Source organism: Panthera pardus, unplaced genomic scaffold (genome assembly GCF_024362965.1).
Source record: "Panthera pardus isolate Hobbes unplaced genomic scaffold, ASM2436296v1 HiC_scaffold_22, whole genome shotgun sequence".
In the NCBI taxonomy this organism is placed as follows: Eukaryota; Metazoa; Chordata; class Mammalia; order Carnivora; family Felidae; genus Panthera; species Panthera pardus.
This window is the reverse complement of record NW_026526788.1, coordinates 1,016,451-1,042,086: the sequence shown is the minus strand read 5'-3', so window position 1 is coordinate 1,042,086 and position 25,636 is coordinate 1,016,451. Positions and strand designations below refer to the sequence as shown.

Genomic DNA, 25,636 nt, shown 5'->3' with positions numbered 1-25,636 from the left:
TAGTAATAAATAAAAGACTTAAAAAGACAACAGAAAAGATCAATGAAGCTAAGAGCTGGGTTGTTTTTTTTTTTTATTTCAAATTATTTTATTTTATATTCAAACCCAATATTTTTTTTATTTTTTTTTTTATTTTTTAAATTTATTGTCAAGTTAGCTAACATACAGTGTATACAGTGTGCTCTTGGTTTTGGAGGTAGACTCCTATGATTCATTGCTTACATACAATACCCAGTGAAAAGCTGGTTTTTTAAAAGATAAACAAAATTGACAAACTTTTAGCTTGACTCACCAAGAAAAAAAAAAGAGGATTCAAATAAATAAAATAAAGAATGCATACATCTTTTTGAATTAATGTTTTTGTTTTCTTTGAGTAAATACCCCAGTAGTGGAATTACTCAATCATATGGTATTTCTATTTTTAACTTTTTGAGGAACCTCCACACCGTTTTCCAGAGTGGCTGCACCAATTTACATTCCTACCAGAAGCACATGAAGATTCCTGTTTTCAATATCCTTGCCAACATTTGTTATTTCTTGTCTTAAAAAAATTTTTTTTTTAATTTTAGAGAGAGCAAGAGGGGGGAGGTTCCACTCTCAGCTCAGAGCCCAACGATGGGCTCAATCCCATGACCCTGGGATTATGACCTGAACGAAAATCAGGAGTCAGACACTTGACTGACTGAGCCACCGAGGCACCCCTATTTCTTGTCTTTTTGATTCCAGCCATTCTGACAAGTGTAAAGTGATATCTCATTGTGCTTTTTCATTTGCATTTCCCTGATGATTAGTGATGTTGAGCATCTTGTATCTGTTTGCCATCTGCATGTCTTTTTCGGAAAAATGAATCACAATAGTTAGAATACTAGCAGGGGTTGGAGAAAAGCATAGAATCCCTTTCTGCAGAGATAAAAGAAGCAAAATCCAGTCATGACAAAATTAAAAATGCTATAACCGACATGCAATCTCAAATGGATGCCACGGAGGCAAGGATGGACAAAGCAAAGCAGTAAATCAGCAATATAGAAGACAAAATTATGGAGAATAATGAAGCAGAAAAAAAGAAGGAAACTAAGGCAAAAGAACATGATACGAGAATTAGAGAACTCAGTGACTTATTTAAAAGGAATAACATCTCAATCATAGGAGTCCCAGAAGATGAAGAGAGAGAAAAAGGAGTAGAAGGTTTATGTGTGCAAATTACAGCAGAAAACTTTCCTAATCTGGGGAAAGACATAGACATCAAAATCCAAAAAGCACAGAGAACTCCCATTAGATTCAACAACAACAAAAAAGACTACCAACAAGGCATATCATAGTCAAATTCACAAAATACACAGACAAGGAAAGAATTGTGAAAGCGGCAAGGGAACAAAAGTCCTTAACCTATAAGAGAAGACAGATCAGGTTTGCTGCAGAACTATCCACAGAAACTTGGCAGACCAGAAAAGAGTGGCAGAATATATTCAACGTGCTGAATAGTAAAAATATGCAAGCAAGAATTCTTTATCCAGCAAGGCTGTCATTCAAAATATAAGGAAAGATAAAGAGTTTCCCAAACAAAAACTAAAGGAGTTTGTGACCACTAAACCAGCCCTGCAAGAAATCTTAATGGGGACTCTCTGAGGGTAGAAAAGATGAAACAAAACAAAAAAGACCAAAAGCAACAAAGACTAGAAAGGACCAGAGGACACCACCAGGAACTCCAAACTCTATAGGCAACACAATGGTAATAAATTCATATCTGTCAGTACTCACAGAACTCATGTTCCAATCAAAAGACATAGGGTATCAGAATGGATAAGAAAACAAGATCCATCTATATGTTGTTTACAAGAGACCCATTTTAGACCTAAAGACATCTTCAGATTGAAAGTAAGGGGATGGAGAACCATCTATCATGCTAATGGGCACCAAAAGAAAGCTGGAGTAGCTATACTTATATCAGACAAACTAGATTTTAAAATAAAGACTGTAACAAGAGATGAAGAAGGGCATTATATATATCATAATTATGGGGTCTATCCACCAAGAAGAGCTAAGTTATAAATATTTATGCCCCCAACATAAAACACCCAAATATATAAGTCCATTCATCACGAACATAACAGAAACTCATTGATAATAATACCATAATAGTAAGGACTTCAACACCCCACTTACAGCAATGGACAGATCATATAAGCAGAAAATCAACAAGGAAACAGTGGCTTTGAATGACACACTGGACCGGATGGATTTAACAGATATATTCAGAACATTTCATCCTAAAGTAGCAGAACGCACATTCTTCTTGAGGACACATGAAACATTCTCCAGAATAGATCCATAGTGGAACACAAATTAGCCCTCAACAAGTGCAAAAAGATCGAGATCATACCATACATATTTTCAGACCACAGTGCTTTGAAACTCAAAATCAATCTCAAGAAAAAAATGGGAAAAACCATGAATATTTGGAAATTAAAGAACATCCTACTAAATGAATGTTAACCAAGAATGAATGAATGGGTTAACCAAGAAATTAAGGAAGAAATCGAAAAGTACATGGAAGCCAATGAAAATGATAATGATAATACTGTATGGTATATTTGAAAGTTGCTAAGAGAATAGATCTTAAAAGTTCTTATAAGAAAAAGAATTTATAACTGTTGTGTGGTGATAGATGTTAGCTAAATTAGACGTACTATTGTGATCATTTTGCAATATATACAAATATCAAATTATTATGTTGTATACTTAAATCAAGTAATGTAATGTTAATGTCAAGTAGTGATAATGTAATAACAAATAATATAATGTTATATGTCAATTATATCTTTAAAAAAACAGGTTCTGAGCTAATAGTGCCCCAGGCAACTGACATATACAAACCTTTCCTGGAGAAAACAACTTTCAGTGGAGGACCCAAAGAATTTCCACAGGTACAATCTCAACAATCAAGAGCTCACAAATAAAAATGTCATTTAATACCAAGGAAACAAGTCTCCATGAGTTAGAGCCAGAAAAAAAACAACAAAACAACAGAATCAGACCCACCAAGAATTCTAAAATTGGAATTATTAAACATATAAAAGCACATATGTAAAATATTTAAAGAATAAAAATTTTATAGGACAGAGGTTTGGAAAATTAAAAAATACAAGAATTGAAATGTAAAGGATTACGTTGGGTTTAACTGCAGATGAGACATATGAAGAGAGATTTATAGAATGAAAAATAAATCTGAAGGAATTACACAGAATGAGGTGTGAAGAACAAGAACAAGAAAATCTGAAAGATCAAAAGAAAAGATAGTAAAGTCTAACAAATGTCTAGTTGGGATTTCAAAAGAAGAAATAAAGAAACAGAGTCAGAGATAGTATTTAAAGTGAGAGTAGATTAAAATTCTCTAAAACTCCTAGGATAAAAAGCTTCATATTCAATAATCTCAAAGAATCCCAAGCAGAATAAATCGAAAGACACCTTGGGGGTACCTGGGTGGCTCAGTCAGTATAGAGACTGACTCTTGATTTTATCTCAGGTCATGACTTCAGAGTTACGGGATTAAGCCCTGTGTCAGGCTCTGTGCTTAGCGTAGAGCCTGTTTTAAGATTCTCTCCCTCTGCCCCTCCCTCCTGCTCACACTGGTTCTAAAACATTAATGAATTAATTTAATTTTAAAAGATACATCATAGTCAAGTTGCAAAACGCCACAGACCAACAGCAAGCAACCTTCTCCTGAATAGGGTTAGTTAGTAACAATTTTAGTTTTTTGGGTGAGAGTTGGTGTGTAGGCTAGTTTGCTGACTCCTGACACAGGCAAAAATAAATTAAACACAACTAGAGAGGAAAGATAGATTACCTATAAAGAAATGACATTTAGTTTGGTATCTGACTTCTCAATAGCAAAAATTAAGACAGTGGAACCAGGTCCTCAACATGTTAACAGAAAAAAACACCAACCTAAAATTCTATCAGTCAAAATAACTTTCATAGATGGAAAGAAGAAAAAAAAAGTTATTTCAGTCCAAATAACTGTCATAGATGGAAAGAAGTAAAAAGTCATCTATTAAAAGCAAAAACTGTGTGAATTGCCAAGGCGGCTCAGTAGGTTAAGCATTCGACTTTGGTTCAGATTGCGATCTCACCATTCATGAGTTTGAGCCCCGCATCAGGCTCTGTGCCGACAGCTCAGAGACTGGAACCTTCTTCGGCTTCTGTGTCTCCCTCTCTCTCTGCCCCTCCTCCACTCGTACTCTCTCTCTCCTTCAAAAAGAAATAAACATTAATTTTTTTTTTTTTAAACAAACAAACAAAAACCAAAACTGTGGGCGTCTGGGTAGCTCCGTTGGTTGAGTGTCTTACTCTTGATTTCAGCTCAGGTCATACTCCCAGGGCTGTGGGATCAAGTCCTGCATCCAGCTCCACACTCAGCCCAGAGTTTAAGATTCTCTCTTGTGCTTAAGATTCTCTCTTGAAAAAAAAAAAAAGAAAAGAAAAGAAAAGAAAATTAGTAAACAAAGAAATGCTTCAAAAAAAGATCCTCTCTCTCTCTCCCTCTCTCTCTCTTTCCCTCCCCCTGCCCTCTCCTCTGCTTGTGCTCTCTCTGTAAAATAAAATTTTTTAAGAAATGAAAGAAAAACAAAAACTTAAATTAGCTGGAAACATACTCTTACTTAAGAAACAAATTCCAAAGGATATATTTCAAGCACCAGGAAAGTGATCCCAGATGAAAGGTCTGAAAGAAAGAAAGAAGAAAGAAAGAAAGAAAGAAAGAAAGAAAGAAAGAAAGAAAGAAAGAAAGAAAGAAATCATGAGAATTAAACTATAAGAAAATGATTGGAAATATGACAAAATTTGTCTTATGGCCCAGAATATAATCTATCTTAATGAAATTTGTTTGGGCTATTGAAAAGAATATGAATATGTACTGTGATCTTCTGGGTGGAGTATTCAATAATTGTCAATTAGGTCAAATCTTTGGTCACTGTATTATCTATTGCTGCATGACAAATTACCCTAAAAGAATTAACATTTATTATTTCACAGTTTCTAAAAGAATCTAGAAGTGGCTTAGCTAGGTAGTTCTGGCTCAGTGTCTCTCATGGAGTTGTCTTTCAAGCTGTTGCCCAGAGCTTCAGTCTCTGAAGACTTGCCTGGACTTAAGGATCCATTCCCAAGCTCTGTCACATGACTATTGGCAGGAGGCCATAGTCCCTTGGTTCCAGGCCCTCCATAGGGCTGTTCACATGATGGCTTCCCCCACAGTGAACAATCCAAGAAAGAGAGAACATAAGCGTGCAGGGTAGAAAATATAGTCTTAAATACAGAGAACAAATTGAAGATTGTTGGGGGAGGGGAGAAAGTGGGGGAGAGGGGAAAATGGGTGATGGGCATTGAGGAGGGCACTTGTTGGGATGGGCACCGGGTGTTGTATGTAACTGATGAATCATGGGAATCTACTCCCAAAGTCAAGAGCACAATGTATACATTGTATGTTAACTAATTCAACAATAAATTATGGAAAGAAAGAAAGAAAGAAAGAAAGAAAGAAAGAAAGAAAGAAAGAAAGAAAACACAGTCTTTAGCAACCTGATCTTAAAAGTGACATACCATCACCTCTGCCATATGATATAGGGCTCTCAGATCAACACTGGTATGATGTGAAGGGGACCACACATAGGTATGAATACCAGAAGGTGGGACCAGACCCTGCAACTGAGTTGTTCCAGTTTCTATATCCTTACTGATTTTGTTTGGTCTGCTTGTTCTACCGATTACTGAAAGAAGAATGTTGACATTTCCAACTATAATTACGATTATGTCTATTTCTCCTTTTGGTTCTATCATTTTTTGCTTTATGTATTTTGGAGCTGTGTTTTTAAATGCATACACATTTGGGATTGTTACATCTTCTTAAGCTACTGTACCCTTTGTCATTATAGGAAGTCCTTCCTTATCACTGGGTTAGAAATTGACTTTGTCTGACACTAATATAACCAGCCTTGATTTCTTTTATTTACTCTTCTCATCCATTTACTTTGATCCTATATATGTCTTGACATTTACAATGGGGTCTCCCACATTCCCTGGCTTGTGATCCCCTCCTCCATTTTCAAAGCAATGGTGGGCAGAGCCTTTCTTGTGCTGCCATTTCGCCACTTCTCTGCAGCCAGAAAAGCTTCTCCACTTTTAAGGACTCATGTGATTATAGTCGGCCCACCTGGATAATCCAGAATAAATCCCATCTCAAGGCCCTTAAATTTGAGGACCTTCATCTCTCCAAAGAGCTTTTTGTGTGACTGATACTCCTACCTTCTGATCTCTCTAAGGTATGGGCAAAAGGTTGTGCAGCCACACCCTCAGTTTACCTGCAGTATTCAACAATGTCAGCTTTATGAAGAAGGCCTTTAAAAAGTTATAATTTTGCAGGTTATCTGGTTTTCCCCTCAAGGTAAGAGCAGTATGCTCTTGCAGCTTTCTACATTTTAATTAATGGTGGAAACTCTACTTAATATTTAATAATAATTAAAAAAAAAAACCTTTTTTAAAGAAATAGGAAAAAAAATGAAACTATTGAGTGTGAGGTGAGCCAGGGTAGGTGCTAATCACATAACTGAGAAGTTGGCTACAAGACATACAAATACATTTTTTTTAAAAAAGATAAGACTCTGGTAGTTTACTTTTGATTCATTTTTTTTTTTAAAGCTAAATACAAAGATATGATTCCTGGTTGAACCATCACAAAGACGGGCATATTTGGAGGAGGGGCCAAGACGGCGGAACAGCATGGAAATTTTCTTGCCTTTCTCATCCCTGAAATGCAGCCAGACCAACACGAAACCATCCTGCACACCTAGAAAACTGATTGGAGGATTAACACAACAATCCGCACAACCTGAACCACAGAATTCAGCAGGCACCCAGCGCGGAGAGGTGAACTGGGGGAGAGAGAAGCCGCGGAGGGCAGGGAGCTGTTTTTGCTTGCAGAGAGAGGACAGAGATGCGGGGGTGGCGGGGGGGGGGGGGTGGTGGGGAGCTTGGGAAAAGAACCCCCCCATAAAAGCGGCTGGAAAGAGGGGCGCCTGGGTGGCGCAGTCGGTTAAGCGTCCGACTTCAGCCAGGTCACGATCTCGCGGTCTGTGAGTTCGAGCCCCCCGTCAGGCTCTGGGCTGATGGCTCAGAGCCTGGAGCCTGTTTCCGATTCTGTGTCTCCCTCTCTCTCTGCCCCTCCCCCGTTCATGCTCTGTCTCTCTCTGTCCCAAAAATAAATAAAAAAGGTTGAAAAAAAAATTAAAAAAAAAAAAAGCAGCTGGAAAGAAAGTGAAAAACTGGAAACAGCTACAGTCGACGCCGCAGTCCCTCAGAAGTGAGGGGTTGGAGAGAGGAGCCAACATGGCAGAGAAGTAGGGGGACCCGAAGTTCTCTCCTCTCTCAAACAAAGCAGTGTTGAGTCCAAAGGCCTTTGAACTCCAAGAATCCAGGAGGCAAAGAAATAGAGTCACTTCCAGGGACTCATTGGGACAACCTGATGGGCCATATGTAGGGCTTCAGGGAATAGACAGCAGGCCCACGGTGCAGGCGGGACATACCCACACCAAACCACGCCCCTCCATGCCTGGTGGCTGAGTATCTACTACAGTGAGATTGACGCTGAAGAACCAGACAGCCCCTCCTCCAGACCAGCGCTGTTGGATTGCCTGGTTTAATTCTCCGACAATTCTTATCATATAGCTATATTCTTCCATCCTTCTTATCGCTTCCCTCCTCTAATCTTGTTATTCTGGTTGTTGGTTTGTTTGAGCGGACACATATTTAATCCATGCTGTTGATATATGTTCTACACCTCCTTCTTTATTTTCCTTTCTCTCTCTCTGCGGATTAAGCCAAATAGTTTCTCTGTCTGGTCAATTTTTATTTTTTCCCCCACCCCTGTCATTTCTCTCTTTGTATGGGGTAACGTCTCTACCATCAGCTTCGCCTCCACCCTGTTGTTTACTTGTAGCTGGTGTTTCTGGTTTTTTTGTTTTGGGGGATTTTTTTTTGTTTCTGTGTGTGTGTACATGTTTTTGTTTTCTATTTGTATTTTGTTTGTTTGTTTGTTTTCCTTTCTGGGGCTACTTCAATGAACAAATCAAAGTACACCTGGTGAAGGGTCCAAAACATCACTAAGAGTAGGGAGATAAAGTACCCAAAGTCACAACAACAGTGAGCAAGTAACATTCTTCAAAAAAAAAAAAAAAAAAAAAAAAAAAAAACCTCCTGAAGGGCCAGGCCCTGTACAATGTATGACCCTCTTTAATATGGTAATGCTATGAGGTGAGGGGCACATAACAAGCTTTTAAAACACATAAGGCACAGAAACCTAGCCAAAATGACAAATCAGAAGAATTCTCCTCAAAAGAAATTCCAGGAAGAAATGACAGCTAAAGAATTGATCCAAACAGATATAAACAATATAACTGAACAAGAATTTAGAATAATAATCATAAGATAAATCAATGGGCTTGGAAAAAAGCACAGGAGACAGCAGAGAATCTATTGCTGCAGAATTCAAGGAACTAAAAAATAGTCATGATGAATTAAAAAATGCTATAAATGAGGTACAAAATAAATTGGAGGCAGCAACAGTGAGGATTGAAGAGGCAGAGGGGAGATTAAGTGAAATAGAAGATAAAATTATGGAAAAAGATGAAACTGAAAAAAAGAGAAAAAAATTCTGGACCATGGGTGGAGAATTAGAGAACTAAGTGACTCAATGAAGCAGAACAATATCCGTATCATAGGAGTTCCAGAAGAAGAAGAGAGAAGGGGCCAAAGGTGTACTTGAACAAATCATAGCTGAGAACTTCCCCAATCTGGGGAAGGAAACAGACATTGAACTCAGGAGGCATAAAGAACTTCCTTCAGATGTAACAGGAATTTATCTTCTGCATAACATATCATAGTGAAACTGACAAAATACAAAGATAAAGAGAATTCTGAAAGCAGCTAGGGACAAACGGGCCTTAACCTACAAGGGTAGACACATAAGGGTGGTAACAGACCTAACTACTGAAACTTGGCAGGCCAGAAAGGAATGGCAGGAAATCTTCAATGTGATGAACATAAAAAATATGCAGCCGAGAATCCTTTATCCAGCAAGCCTGTCATTCAGAATTGACAGAGAGATAAAGGTTTTCCCAAACAAACAAAAACTGAAGGAATTCATTACCACTAAACCAGCCCTACAAGAGATCCTAAGGGGGATCCTGTGAGACAAAACACCAGAGACATCACTACAAGCATGAAACCTACAGATAACATAAGGACTCTAAACCCATATCTTTCAATAATAACACTGGATGTATATGGACTAAATGCTCCAATCAAGACATAGGGTATCAGAATGGATAAAAAACCAAGACCATCTATTTACTGTCTACAAGAGACCCATTTTAGACCTGAGGATACCTTCAGATTGAAAATGAGGGGATGGAGAACTATCTATCATGCTACTGGAAGTCAAAAGAAAGCTGGAGTAGCCATACTTATATCAGACAAGCTAGATTTTAAACTAAAGGCTGTAACAAGAGATGAAGAAGGGCATTATATAATATTTACAGGGTCTATCCATCGAGAAGGGCTAACAATTATAGATGATTATGCACCGAATTAGAAAGCACCCAAATATATAAAACAATTAATCACAAACATAACCAATCTTATTGGTAAGAATACAGTAATTACAGGGGACTTTAATACTCCACTTACAACAATGAATACACCATCTGGGCAGAAAATCAATAAAGAAATAATGGCCCTGAATAACACACTGGACCAGATGGACTTGACAGATATATGTAGAACTTTTCATCCTAAAGCAGCAGAATACACATTCTTCTCGAGTGCACATGGAACATTCTCCAAGACAGATCACATACTGTGTCACAAAACAGCCCTCAATAAACAAAAGAATTGAGATCATACCATGCACATTTTCAGATCACAATGCTATGAAACTTCAAACCAACTGCAGGAAAACGTTTGGAAAACCTCCAAATGCATGGAGGTTAAAGAACATCCTACTAAAGAATGAATGAGTCAATCAGGCAATTAAAGAAGAAATCTAGAAATATATGGAAACAAATGAAAACGAAAACACAACAATCCAAACCCTTTGGGATGCAGCAAAGGCAGTCCTAAGAGGAAAATACATTGCAATCCAGGCCTATCTCAAGAAGCAAGAAAAATCCCAAATACAAAATCTTACAGCACACCTAAAGGAACTAGAAGCAGAACAGCAAAGAAACCCCAAGGCCAGCAGAAGAGAAATAATAAAGATCGGAGCAGAAATAAACAATACAGAATCCAAAATGACAAAGAACAAAAAACAGTAGTACAAATCAATGAAACTAAGAGCTGGTTTTTTGAAAAAATAAACAAAATTGATAACCCCCTAGCCAGACTTCTCAAAAAGAGAGAGGATCCAAATAGATAAAACCACGAATGAAAATGGATTTATCACAACCAATCCCTCAGAAATACAGGAAATTATCAGAGAACCCTATGAAAAATTATATGCCAACAAACCAGACAACCTGGAAGAAATGGACAAATTCCTAGACACCCGCACACTACCAAAACTCAAACGGGAAGAAATAGAAAATTTGAACAGACCCATAACTGGTGAAGAAACTGATTCAGTTAACAAAAATCTCTGAACAAGTAAGAGTCCTGGGCCAGATAGCTTCCCAGGGGAATTCTACCAGACATTTAAAGCAGAGATGATACCTATCCTTCCCAAGTTGTTCCAAAAAATAGAAAGGGAAGGAAAACTTCTGGACTTATTCTATGAAGCCAGAAATACCTTGATTCCCAAACCAGACAGAGACCCCACAAAAAAGAAGAACTATACATCAATATAATATCCCTGATGAACACAGATGTAAAAATTCTCAACAAGATACTAGCAAATCGAATTCAACAAATTGGGCAACCTGGAAGAAATGGACAAATTCCTAAACACCCACACTCTTCCAAAACTCAAGCAGGAGGAAATAGAAAGCTTGAACAGACCCAAAACCAGCGAAGAAATTGAATCGGTTATCAAAAATCTCCCAACAAATAAGAGTCCAGGACCAGATGGCTTCCCAGGGGAGTTCTACCAGACGTTTAAAGCAGAGATAATACCTATCCTTCTCAAGCTATTCCAATAAATAGAAAGGGAAGGAAAACTTCCAGACTCATTCTATGAAGCCAGTATTACTTTGATTCCTAAACCAGACAGAGACCAAGTAAAAAAAGAGAACTACAGGCCAATATCCCTGATGAATATGGATGCAAAAATTCTCAATAAGATAGTAGCAAATCGAATTCAACAGCATATAAAAAGAATTATTCACCACGATCAAGTGGGATTCATTCCTGGACTGCAGGGCTGGTTCAATGTTTGCAAATTAATCAATGTGATTCATCGCATTAATAAAAGAAAGGATAAGAACCATATGATCCTATCAATAGATACAGAAAAAGCATTTGACAAAATACAGCATCCTTTCTTAATAAAAACCCTCAAGAATGTCGGGATAGAAGGAACATACTTAAACATCTTAAAAGCCATATATGGAAAGCCCACAGTTGATAGCATCCTCAATGGAGAAAAACTGAGAGCTTTCCCCCTGAGATCAGGAACACGACAGGGATGTCCACTCTCACCATTGTCGTCTAACATAGTGTTGGAAGTCCTAGCATCAACAATCAGACAACAAAACGAAATAAAAGGCATCAAAATAGGCAAAGAACAAGTCAAACTTTCACTTTTCACAGACGACATGATACTCTACATGGAAAACCTGAAAGACTCCACCAACAGTCTGCTAGAACTGATACATGAATTAAGCAAAGTCGCAGGGTACAAAAATCAATGTACATAAATCAGTTGCATTTTTATACACCAGTAATGAAGCAACAGAAAGAGAAATAATGATGCTGATCCCATTTACAATTGTAACAAGGACCAAAAAATACCTAGGAATAAACCTAACCAAGGATGCAAAAGATCTATATGCTGAAAACTATAGGAAGCTTATGAAGGAAATTGAAGAAGACACAAAGAAATGGAAAAACATCCCATGCTCATGGATTGGAAGAATAAATATTGTTAAAATGTCAATATTACTCAAAGCAATCTACACACTCAATGCAATCCCAATCAAAATTGCACTAGCATTCTTCTCAAAGCTAGAAAAAGGAATCCTAAAATTTGTATGGAATCACAGAAGACCCCAAATAACCAAAGCAATATTGAAGAAGAAAACCATAGCGGGAGGCATCACAATCCCAGACTTTAGCCTCTACTACAAAGCTGTCATCAAGACAGTATGGTATTGGCACAAAAACAGACACATAGACCAATGGAATAGAATAGAGAATCCAGAGTCAGACCCACAAAAGATGGCCAACTCATCTTTAACAAAGCAGGAAAGAGTATCCAATGGAAAAGACAGTCTCTTTAACAAATGGTGCTGGGAGAACTGGACAGCAACATGCAGAAGAATGAAACTAGACCACTTTCTTACACCATACACAAAAATAACTCAAAATGGATGAAAGACCTAAATGTGAGACAGGAAACCATCAAAACCCTAGAAGAGAAAGCAGGCAACAACCTCTTTGACCTCAGCTGCAGCAATTTCTTACTGGACACATCTCCAAAAGCAAGGGAATTAAAAGCAAAAATGAACCACTAGAACCTCATCAAGATAAAAAGCTTCTGTACTGCAAAGGAAACAATCAAAAAACCTAAAGGTAACTGATGGAATGGGAAACAATATTTGCAAATGACATATCAGAGGAAGGGTTAGTATCCAAAATCTATAAAGAACTTACCAAACTCAACATCTGAAAAGCAAATAATCCAGTGGCAAAATGGGCAAAAGACATGAATAGACACTTTTCCAAAGAAGACACCCAGATGGCCAACAGACACATGAAAAGATGCTCAACGTCACTCCTCATCAGGAAAATACAAATCAAAACCACACTGAGATAGCACCTCACACCGGTCAGAGTGGCTAAAATGAACAAATCAGGAAACTGTAGATGCTGGCGAGGATGTGGAGAAATGGGAACCCTCTGGCACTCTTTGTGGGAATGCAAACTGGTGCAGCTGCTCTGGAAAACAGTGCAGAGGCTCCTCAAAAAATTAAAAATAGAACTACCCTACAACTCAGCAATTGCACTACTAGGTATTTATCCAAGGGATACAGGTGTGTTGTTTCGAAGGGGCACATGCACCCCAATGTTTATAGCAGCACTTTCAGCAATAGCCAAATTATGGAAAGAGCCTAAATGTCCATCAACTGGTGAGTGGATAAAGATGTGGTTTATATATACGATGGAATACTACTTGGCAATGAGAAAGAATGAAATCATGCCATTTGCAGCAATGCGGATAGAACTGGAAGGTATTATGCTGCATGAAGTAAGTCAGTCAGAGAAAGACAGATATCCTATGTTTTCATTCATTTGTGGATCTTGAGAAACTTAACAGAAGACCACGGAGGAAGGGAAGGGGAAAAAAACAGTTACAAACAGAGAGGGAGGGAGGCACACCACAAGAGACTCTTAAATACAGAGAACAAACTGAGGGTGAATGGGGGGGGGGGAGAGAGAAAATGGGTGATGGGCATGGAGGAGGGCACTTGTTGGGATGAACACTGGGTGTTGTATGGAAGCCGATTTGACAATAAATTCTATTTTTAAAATAAATAAAAATAAAATAATAAATAAGTTTTGTTTTTAGAAAAATTAACAAAAACAAACAAAAACAAAAAAAAAATTTTTAGGAAAAAAAAAAAGACTGGCATATTCGATTCCATCTGGTAAACAAGATAAATGGTCCCTGGAGGGGCCTTAGCGCCACTTACCCTCATTTACCAGAATTAGCACAATACAAGCATGGATGAACATACAACACATCCTTCTTCCTGCCCCGTTATGGACACCACCTGCACCCCAAGGGTGGGGACAAGGTGACTCCAGCATTTACAACAAAGGACAATACATGTTGACGGCTAGCAAAATCTATCCTAAAGTCTAGGAACCAGAGACGATACCTTCCCTCAATCCTGTTTTTTGTCCCTAAAAGGAGACAAAGCATCACATCCTAATCCATTACCAAAAGGGGCAGGTATTCATTTCTGTCACAGAAATAGAGTTCGAAGGAACCCCAAATGTACTTCCTTGCCCCAAGCAAAGTCAACATAAATTGGTTTGTGGACTACCTAGAAGACTGGAAGATGTGTTTTCTATACATATAAAAATAGCAAATTTGTTCCTCCTTTGGGCTGCGTCTCTGTGCAAAAAGAACCATTTGTTTTTATGGCATCCTTTTTCTGCTATTTTTCCACATTTTTAATGGAAATAACTAAAATGTATGTAAACTGTAATCAGTTATTACACGACCTCAAGTCATTGCTACGCGGCGGGGACTTTTTTTTCTTTTAAAACTTCCAAGACCCTGTTGGGTCAAGGCAAGGAACAAAGAAACAACATCAAAAATTAAAGAGGGAGTTTAATCTCTGCCAAGCATACTCCTATAAGTCACAATCAGGGGCCCCAGCTGGCCTGAAACCAGTAAGTGGTTCTCGCTCATTGCTATGGAAATTTCTTATTTCCTCAGCATTTCTGCTCCTGGGGAAGCCATCTAGCACGGGGCTCTCAGAAGTCCCAGGGGGCACAGGGTCTTGTGCAGCATGTGTTTACAAAATTGAGGCCAGCCAAGGACGAGGGTGTTTGAGGTCACCTGGGTCTGTGCACAGCATAACTTGAAGGATGTGTCTTCGGTCCCATGGTCGTGCCTGGTTAAGTCTGGCCTCGCGTGGAGTCTCAGAGGAGGAAAAACTTTCAAAGGAGGAAGAAGATACAAAACAAGAACACCCCCTCCCTGTGCCCCCATGATAGGCTTGCCAGCTAGTGCCCAGAGTGTGTTGGTTGAGCTGTTCAGCTCCCTACAATAAATGTGTGGTCCAATGCTGTGAAAAGGACATAGCCCATGCAGATGAGGAAAAGTGGGATGCCAACACTGCCTGCTCCATGCCAGGCACGGTGCCCATGTCTAGATGTGTACGAACTCTAAATCCAACACTATCTAATAAAACTCACACTGTATCCCTATTGGACCAATGCAGAAACCAGCTCCCAGAGGGGAAGTCACTTGTACGGGTAATACAGCTAGTAAGCGGCGAAACAAAGATTCGGCCCCATGAAAGCCCTCCCAACTGCCTCTCTCCTGAAGAAGTACATTTCCACTCTCACCTCCCCGAAGCAGCTCTATCCCACCAGGAGAAAAGCTGCATATAATCCTGTATCGGCCTCCCTGGGCCCGTCAGATTGTGCCTGGGGTATTCTTTGGGGTCTCCAATGACGCGGTCTTCGTCTGTCCTATTTGAGGCACTCTGTCAAAGCTAGTGTTTCTTCAGAAAATGTCAAATGCTAGCTTTGTCCCGACACTCAGTTAGGAAATGAAGTTGAAACGCTTGGCCCCAAGATCGCTCTGCTTCTAGCGAGAGAGCCCCTCCTGAGACCCAAGGCTCCCGAGTTCTCCAATGCAGCTCTTTCAGCATATAGGCAGGCTCTCCTGAGGGAGCCTCCCACAGCCAGAAGCCTCAAGCTTCGGGCTGCCTTCTGCAGGATGTCAGATGTCAATACCAGATTGAGTACGAAAAAACTTTCCCTTCGAACCGGAGCTGTTGCGTGAAGTCTCAGCTTGGAAGGTCTTTGCCATAGTAGAGCTGCCGAAGAGCCTTGAAGACAGCCAACACCTGCTAAACCAGAATTCTGCATTCCTTCCTTGGTAGAAGGCAATGGGTGCCTTAGGCACCCACCTCCACAGCAAGGACTAAAAATCAGGTGGCGACTTGAGGAATGCCCCTCCCAGCTTCGCCTACCTGAATCCTATCCTTTTGTCGAGACCTAGGTCAAGGTTTGCCCCTTCCTGACGTCTTTCTTGACTAGCTAGACCTTTTCAGGGATTCCTCCAACCTCCAGCTACATGGCTTGGGGCAAAGCCTCACTTTTGTTTCCTCGTGTCTAGACTGTCAATACCAATGGTACCCCCCAAATCGGCCTTTTGGGAGGGCTAAAGGACATAAGTCATGGAAGTGACCTGCACAGAGCAGTGTTTGATTCGCCTCCCTTGCACGTATCATTGTTTGCTATTGTATATTCATTTGTGTGGTTGTTTGACTGATACTGTCTTTTCCATTAAAAGACGTGCGTGGTGAAGCCAGAACCTCTGCTTTCCTCATCTCTGTACGTAACGAGTCCCAGCACACTATCTAGCCCATCACAGATAATTGGTAAATATTTGGTGAAGATGTGAATGTATGAGTGAATAGAAGGCACTTCATAAATGTTTGCTGGATTATAAGAGCACGATGCCCCTGGAAATGTTGCTAATGTTACTTCTTGACTTAGGTGATGGCTGTATCCATAAGGCAATACCCGTGTTTCAAAATGTAAGTTTTATTATTATTCAGATGGGCAAGTCCAGAAGATCAGGAGATACCTTCTATTGAAAAGATAGTTTGTTATGGTCCCCAAGAGGAAGGGACTGGCCATGGGGAAGGGGAGCACACGGTTGACCTTTGAGCACACTGTGCACAGGGCTTTCTGTGATGGAAATCAACCCAGTGAACTTTACCAGATAAGGGAGGAGAGCACCTACAAAGTTTCCAGGAAACATGACTCCTGACCTGAGTTTTGAAGGATGCATAGGAGTTCTTCGGGCACGGGGCTCGTTAGGGTGAAAGTGATCCATGCAGAGAAAAAACATGCACAGAGTGGAAATGCAGGGCAGGCATATGCCTGGAAGACCCCAGTGTGTCTACGAGATATAAGAGATGGTCCTAGGGAGGTGGAAGGGGCCAGGCCGTTCTCTAACAGACTCTAGAAGAGTCTAGAATTCATTTCCAGTGGTCAAATTCCATTATTTAGTATACGCTGGCCATGTGAAATAGCCAAATTCCAAACACAGACACATGAGATTACTTCCCATCACTCGTCCTTTCAGGTGCCAGCGGTCAAATCTTAAAACCAAAAGGCTTGCCTTTGGCTTTGATGGAAACACCCAAAGCGCTGTCTCTGTAGGACCAGACGTTCGTCACACCCAAGAGAGACACTGCTCACCAAGAAGCAGGATTCTGCTGGGGACAAAGGGAGGCAGGGGGTGAAGGCTGCCCTGACCCCTTCCCACCGCACATCAACCCTGGCATAATCGCACCAACTCACCATCTGGCAGGGCCACTCCAACAGCTGCAGGCTGTTAGTCCTGATGACATCTCTGTCCTCCTGGTTCTCATCAGTGTGACTGGCAAAGGGGAAGATGGGCACGTTTCTGTGCTCAGCGCGGCCCTCTGGCTCTTGCTGCCTCTTCCTTCGGCTCTGACTTTAGCCTCCACCTGCCTCCCAGAGTTCTGCCCTCAAAGGAGACAGAACCCCAGAACAGATTCTCATCCCTGGCCTCCTACCAGCGCCCAAGGACCTTCTGATTCAGAGGGACTCGGTAAGCAGAGCCCCTCTGGGTCCTTAAAGCACCACCGTGATTTGAAGCACAGCCAGAACTAAGATCTACGTTTCCCTCAGTCTCTGTATCATCCTCCAGCCGTCCTGCCAGTGTGGGTCTTTGACAGGACAAATGGGAAAGAAGTTGGCCGTTTCCGGCTCCCTCCAGCCAAATACAGTTCCTCACATATCTGAGGATAACACACACTGCACTTTTTCAAAGAGCTTTCGTATACTTGTCTCATTTCACCTTGTGCATCAAAACCCCATGCTGTGGGTAAAGCCACCGGTGCTACAAGTCAGGGGCCAGTTAAAGGCGGATTTGGAACTGGGCATCTGGTGTCCCCGGCTCCTGGCCTGGTACATTTCATAGACCACCACATAGCCATGTGTCGACTCTTGGTACGGCCGTGCTTTGAATTAATGACTATCTCTTTGTGCGGAAGGCAATCCAATGGCTAATCCATAGCTTATGTGGAACTGCCCATAAGTGGCATCGACCAGAGTCTCATCAACCACAGAGACTTCTCCATGTCTGCGGGAAAAGTCAGGGTTAAATGCCTTCACACCAGCTAAGAAAAGGAATTCACTGAGGGCTGACAGAATCTCCCTCACTCTGAGGGAAAACATCAGCCACTGGGCCTGGGGAGAAACCGATGTGCACCGGATGGAATCGGGAGCAATTTTCACTGAGGGATCAGAAGCCCACAGAAGCTAAGACAAGCAAAGGGTTCACTGTTTAAGATACAGAGAAACCTGGGGGCACCTGGGTGGCTCAGTCAGTTAAGCTCTGACTTTGGCTCAGGTCATGATCTTGTGGTCCAGTCCGTGAGTTCGAGTCCCACATCGGGCTCTGGGCTGACAGCTCAGAGCCTGGAGCCTGCTCCGGATTCTGTGTTTCCCTCTCTCTCTGCCCCTCCCCCACTCGGTCTTGCGCACTCTCCCTATCTCAAAGGTAAATAAATATTAAATTTTTTTTTTTTTTTAAGATACAGAGAAACTTAAGAGAACCCAGCTTGACCAAAGAAGTACAGCTGGGCCTCAAGGAAAACAGAAGAATGAACAGCAACATCTCTCTCTCTCTCTCTCTCTCTCTCTCTCTCTCTCTCTCTCCTCCTCCTTCTCCTCCTCATCCCCCTCCTCCCCCCACCCTGTCATCTTTCATCTCAGCCTCTCTCTGTATGCCTGGTCACTTACCTTCTCTATATACTGGTTTCTCTGGTTGCTCAGGGCTCCTACTCCTTTATCCTTTCATCCTGTCTTTTGCTTTGTCTGACCTGCCTCAGCATGAAGCTTTGGCTCTATCTGTACTTGACCCCTACAGCTACCAAATAAATCCTGTAGTTGGGCATGGCCCAACTCAAGAGCTGGGAGAAAGGATCCAGGGGTTCCGCTAGGCTGGCAAGGCCCATCCCCAATCCACTCATCTGATTCCCGGGGCACTGAGTCCCATGGGATGCCACCAAGACCCCCCCCTTCAGGAGAGACCGATTTCTTAGGACTGAGCCTAGACAAGCACGCCCACGGGTCTATCTCAGAAAGGCAAGGCCTCATTTCTAGAGGCCACCAAGCTAAAGTCTGCCAAGCAGTGTTGGAACATGGGTCATAACAATAGCTAGTAATACGTTAAAGACCAGAACACAGAGTCTATTAGATGACATCCTCACTAAGGAAGTGGTTGTCTAGAACAGTGATTATGTAATCGCTTTAATAAATGAAATTCTGGGAGTAGAGCAAAATGCCACAAAACTTACTAGGGAAAAAAAAAAAAAGCCCCACCAGATTCAATGAGAAGACAGGCCTGCTTTCGGTGAAACTCTAAAACTTGGATAAGCACGAAACATCCTGAACCGGGACTCAGGCGACCCGAGTTTTCATTCAGGCTGTGTTATGAACCTTCCATCTGGCAGTCCCTCCTTCTCTGTCTTGCTAACTCCTAACTGATTTTATTTTCAAGACTCAACCCCAGAAAGTCCCTGCTCTGTGCTCCCATGGGGCCCTCCACATAACCCCATGACGGAAACTTCACATTGTCCTGAAATGATTGGCTCACCATCTGTCTCTCTCACTGGAAGTAAGTTCCTTTAGCACACAACTGCTATTTTTATCCCCGGTTATATCCCAGTGTTTTCCTGACATACAGCAGGCACTCAATAAATGTTTTGCAACTGAACTGATTTTACAACATGCTTATCTGTGCCGCAAACAAAGGCACGCATCCTGCTACCTGGATGAAACCGCTGAGACCTCTTGGGACAGGCGGAGGGTCACCGCTGGACGGACATCGCAGAGGTGGTGAGACAGCCGGTATTCTAGAGCACAGCCAGCCCTTCCTGGGACATGGAGGTCTCCGCCTGTAATATTAGGAAGAAATCGCATATTCCTAAGCTCGAAATCAATGTAGTTCTTTCCAAGGCACATTTTATTACAAAAGGAAAGCCTGCATGTAAAAACAAATAGCAGAGTAATGTCAGAAAAATGACAGATAGGAAGCCCCAAGCTCTCACCCCTTCCACAGAAACATTAAAAAACAAGCAGAAACTGTCAGAACACATTTTATAAGAACTCTGGAAAACAGTCAAAAGTTTACAGCAACCAAGTGAAAGCTGGATCAAGAAAAAGGCACTTCAAAATTCCACAAATCTTTTCTGGCTATTTTGGAGGCCCTTCCCCCATCCCTTCCCCCTTGACTGTAGTCTTAAAGTGGCAACAGCCTTAAAGTGGCCCCAGTCTTAAAGCAGCAACGGTCTTAGTGACAACAGGCTTAAAGATGCAGCAGCCTGATTTCCCAGTGTGGGACAATTTTTCTGGTTTTGGGAGGGAGAAGAACACACTTTATTTGCAAATTCTTGTGTAGGTCACATATATGTGAGCCCCATGTGTCTTCTTTTTTTTAATTTTTTTTAATGTTTATTTATTTCTGAGACAGAGAGAGACAGAGCATGAGTGGGGGAGGGAGAGAGAGAGACACACACACAGAATCAGAAGCAGGCTCCAGGCTCCGAGCTGTCAGCACAGAGCCTGATGTGGGGCTCAAACCCACGAACCATGAGATCATGAACTGAGCTGAAGTCAGACACTCAACTGCTCAACCGACTGAGCCACCCAGGTGCCCCCCTTTTTTTTTTTTTATTTTTTTAATGTTTATTTATTTCTGAGACAGAGAGAGACAGAGCACGAGTGGGGGGCCACATGTCTCTTCTAACCTGTCTGAAGATTACCTGAAGGGCTGATACAAAGTGCTTCTCTCTGCTTGCCTAACTCAGAAATCAGACCAAAAGAGCTCAACAACATGACAAGCTGAATTAACAACCTTCAGATGCCTGGAAAAAAAAGATTATAGTCCAACATAAAATAGACAACATAAGGCAAAGCTGTAGAGAGTTCTTCTAGGAAATTAGGACATTTAAAGCAACCAGGCATCTATACAGGCACATGGATTCCTAAAGCAAGATGCAATCTCAGAACAACCTGAGAAGATTCTAAGCTTTCACCTTGAACTGATCTTTAGGCATGGTGCAGGCCTGACTAAAAGAGGAGAACCCAGGCACAGAACCAATTTGCAGAGTCAGAGAGCTCCTGGCTTTTAAAGAATTCTCTGTCAAACCATCAGCTGAATGCAAGCTAAGAAACAGAGACTTTGGTCACCACATGAACGCGAAACAGTCTTTGAAATAATACTTTGAGAATGTCACTAATCAAATAGACTACTACAGCCTTCAACAACTGAAAAAGCCAGCAAATCCTTGGGAACGGGAAGAATTTGGTTTCCAAAATCACCACGTAATAACAGCCAAGTGTACAATTTTCAGTGAAAAATCATAAGGGCATGCAAAGAAACATGAAAGTATGGCTCAGCCAAGGTAATAAAATTAATTGAAACAGTCACTGAGGAAGGCCAGAAAACAGATTTACTAGACAAGCATTTTTTTAATGGTCTGAAAGATCAAACCACCAAAGGAAAACATGGACAAAGAATGAAAGAACATCAGGAATACAGTGTATGAGCAGAATGACAACATCAATAAGGATATATAAATTATTATTTTAATGTTTATTTTTGAGAGAGACAGAGTGTGAGCAGGCGAGGGGCAGAGAGAGGGAGACAGAATCTGAAGCAGGCTCCAGGCTCTGAGCGGTCAGCACAGAGCCTGACGCGGGGCTCAAACTCACAGACTGTGAGATATGCCCTGAGCCGAAGTCAGACGCTTAACCGACTGAGCCCCCCAGGCGCCCCAGGAGATATAAAGTATTTTTAAAAACTGAATTTTTAGAGCTGAAAAGGACATTAAACTGAAATGGAAAATTAAATAGAGGGCTCAAAAGCAGATTTGAGCAGACAGAAGAAAGAATCAGCAAAGTTGGAAATAGGATAATTGAAATTATCGAGTCTGAGAAGCAGAAAGAAAAAAGAATGAAGAAAAGTGAATAAAGCCTAAAAAAACCTTAGGCCTTACACTATCAAGTAGAGCAACATACACGTTATGGGAGTCCCAGGGGGTGAAGAGAGAGAAAGGAATAACAATATTTGAAGAAACAGTTGTTGAAAACTTCCCAAATCCAAGAAAGTCAAACGTTAGTAGGATAAACACCAAAGAGAATATTAAAAGAAAAGAGAGAAGTGACTCTCTCTCAATTTAGCCCATAATCACACTAGAGAGTAATTCAAAGCCATTAGAAAAAATAAAAAGCATCGATAAAGGTAACTACAGAGATAAATATGAGAGACCAATAAATATAAAATCCAGTATTATTGTACTTTTGGTATGGTTTTTAAATTCTCTTTTTCCTACATGCTTTAATAAGCAAATCTATTAAACAATAGTTATCATTCTATGTTAATGGGCATAACAAATGCAAAAGGATGTAATTTGTGACTTTCACGATATAAAAGGGAAAGACAGGTGCACAGGAGCAGGGTATTTGTACGTTATTGAAAATAAGTTGGCAGTATTAAAATTAGGTTGTTAAAAGTTTAAGCTATTAATAATAATCCCCATTAATCCAGCGATATCCCGATAACAGAGCCAGATAAAGATATCACAAGAGAAAACTACAGACCAACAAGCTTTATGAATAGTATGCAAAATCCTCAAAATACTAGCAAACCAAATTTAGCAGCATATTTTTTTAATGTTTATTTATTTATTTTGAGAGAGAGAGAGAGAGAGAGAGAGAGAGAGAGAAAGTGAGCAGGGAAGGGCCAGAGAGAGAGAGCGAAAGAGAGAGAGGGAATCCCAAGCAGGCTCCACGCAGTCAGTGCAGAGCCCAACACAGGGCTCGAACTCACATTCAAAAATGGGCGAAACCCTTGAACAGACATTTCTCCAAAGAACATATACAAATGGACGATAAATACCTAAAAGATATTCAACATCATATCCATTAGGAAACTGCAAGTCAAAACCACATTACAACGTCTATTATTAAATTTTACAAATACAATTAGTGTTGACAAAGCTGTGGAGAAAGCGGAACCCTCTTGCACTTCTGATGGGAATGTAACACGATGCAGCTGCTGTGGGACACAGGTTGGCAGTTCTTCAAACAGTTAAACATAGGCTTGCCATGTGGCCCGGCAGTTCAGCTCATAGGTATGTACTCAAAGAATCAAAAGCAAGTGTTCCAACAGATGCTTCTCCTCCAATATTCACAGCAGCAATATTTACGACAGCCACAAGTTGGAAACAACCTAAGTGTCCATCAACAGATAAATGGACAGACAAAATGTCATATACACATGCAATGGAATATTATTCAGCCTTAATAAAAAAAGAAAAGAAGAAAGTTCTCAGCCATGCTACAACATGGTTGTACCTTGAAGACATTTTGCTGAGTGAATGAAATCAGACACGAAAGGGCAAATACTAAATGATTCCACTTATAGGAGGTAACTAGAGAGGTCAAATTCATAGATAAAAGTATAAAAGTGATCACCAGGGGCTCCCGGGAGGGAGTAATAAGGAGTCATCGCCTGATGGGTATAGAATGTGAACTGGGGATGTTGAAAAGGTTTTGGGAGGAGATAGTGATGATAGTTATACAACCCAGTGAATGTACTCAATGTCCCTTATTTACACACCTAAAAATGGTTAAGATGGTAAATTTTATGTTATGCGTATTTTATCACAATATTTAAAAATTAAAATAGTATTAAAGGATCACCCCAGGTGGAAGAGTGGAGGTTGGTGCTTCTTCTCAGGACTATACAGGGCACAAAAAAAGGCATCTGTGAGAGCAGGCTGCTGACTCAGTCCGCAATCAGGGAGCTCTGTGCTTACGTTGCACCCCACGTTTTGGCTGTTGTGAATAATGTTGCCATGAACATTGGTATACAAATATTTGAGGCCTGTCTTCAGTTCTCTTGGATATATACCTTCCACCGTTGAAGTAAAGTGGGGTGTGTGTTAGGATCTTTCAGGTTATAGCACTCACCAAAACTAACTTAAGACACGTCCGTTAATGCCTCAACTATACCTTTACTAAGGGACAATCATTGGCCTACATTAGCTGCCTTCTTCTGGTCCAATTACCTGTAACCAGGGAGACAGGATCACATAGCAGAGAGCTACAAAGAGCCCCCCATGGCTATTGTGTGTACTTGAGGGCAAAACAGACAAACCAAGAGGTTTCCACAGTGGTGGGTGAGAGGCACCAGAATATAATTAATAACACAATGTACTAAAGGTTGGTGGGAGCACAGAGCTACAGGACTGTATTAGAGGGACTCTAGAATCTACAGAGTAGGGACAGAAAGGAAGACGCCATATTGAAACAGCAGCTACATACAAGGTTGAACTATATTTTTGTTTGTTTTTTATTTTCCAAAGCCAAAACCAAGAAGGACAATTCTAGCAAGGTGGAGATGGGAAACAACAGGACCTGAGGTGGGTCAGAGGGACTTGGAAAGTTTCAATTCACATAGCTAGTAACAGGCAGATTGAACACGAGGACCAAATGTATCCAATCCAAAAGCCTACCCTCTTCCCTTTACTTATCACTGTAATTCTTTGGGTAGAAAAATATTTTGCTAGTCTGAGCAAGTGTGAAAAAGAAAAGCTCATGTAGTTATGATTTTGTTTGTTTGCTGATATATTGCCTTGTTTTTATTAAGTTTCTGAGAGGCATATAACAATACATTTTCAAAAATAACTAATCAAACATTGACCATGTGGCAAGTATGTGCTAAAGCTTTTACCTATACTGTTATATTTGATCTGCAGTAACCTTTTACAGTAGGAAGTATTATTTTTTTTTAATTTTTTTTTTTGTTAACGTTTATTTTTGAGACAGAGAGAGACAGAGCATGAATGGGGGAGGGTCACAGAGAGAAGGAGACACAGAATCCGAAACAGGCTCCAGGCTCTGAGCTGTCAGCACAGAGCCCGACGCGGGGCTCGAACCCATGGACCGTGAGATCATGACCCGAGCCGAAGTCGGACGCCCAACTGACTGAGCCACCCAGGCGCCCCTACAGTAGGAAGTATTATTATCTCCATTTTTTGGATGCAAAAAAAACTGGGATTTGAAAAGTCTTTAAGTAATTGCACAATGTGATACAGCTAATAAGTGGTAAGCTAGAATTCAAGCCAACTACGAGCCCACAAGCTCTCAACTGTTATGCTAAATAGTTGAGAAGTCAAGGTTAAGGGAAACCATGATTAAGAAATTACATCCTGATGGGGTGCCTGGGTGGATCAGTCGGTTGAGCGTCCGGCTTCAGCTCAGGTCATGATGTCACAGTTTGTGGGTTCGAGCCCCGCATCGGGCTCTGGGCTGATGGCTCGGAGCCTGGAGCCTGTTTCCGATTCTGTGTCTCCCTTTCTCTCTGCCTCTCCCCCGTTCATGCTCTGTCTTTCTCTGTCCCAAAAATAAATAAAAAACGTTGAAAAAAAAAATTTAAATAAATAAATAAATAAATAAATAAATAAATAAATAAAAGCAGAGCCCCAGAGAGGGATGTGGGCTAAAATTATGGCACTAAGAAACATTTACCTGGATGGACGGTCACCCTACCTACATGGAATAATTTGGGTTTGATCAATAGTATCTCATAAAAAATGTTAAAAAGCAACATTCTATGGAAATTATTTTAAGAACGATACGT

The 25,636-nt window shown here is 40.8% G+C and overlaps 1 long non-coding RNA gene across 1 annotated transcript in view; it reads right to left on the bottom strand.

Moving 5' to 3' along the window:
- LOC109248953 (uncharacterized) overlaps positions 1-20,158 on the bottom strand; it is a 48,086-nt gene extending 27,928 nt beyond the window's left edge. Inside the window, exons 1-3 of the long non-coding RNA XR_008425015.1 lie at positions 20,037-20,158; positions 19,757-19,883; positions 4,131-4,248 (exon numbers count right to left, since the gene is read on the bottom strand). This is a non-coding gene — a long non-coding RNA (uncharacterized LOC109248953). The remainder of the gene's footprint in view (positions 1-4,130; positions 4,249-19,756; positions 19,884-20,036) is intronic.
- Positions 20,159-25,636: the final 5,478 nt, after the last annotated feature.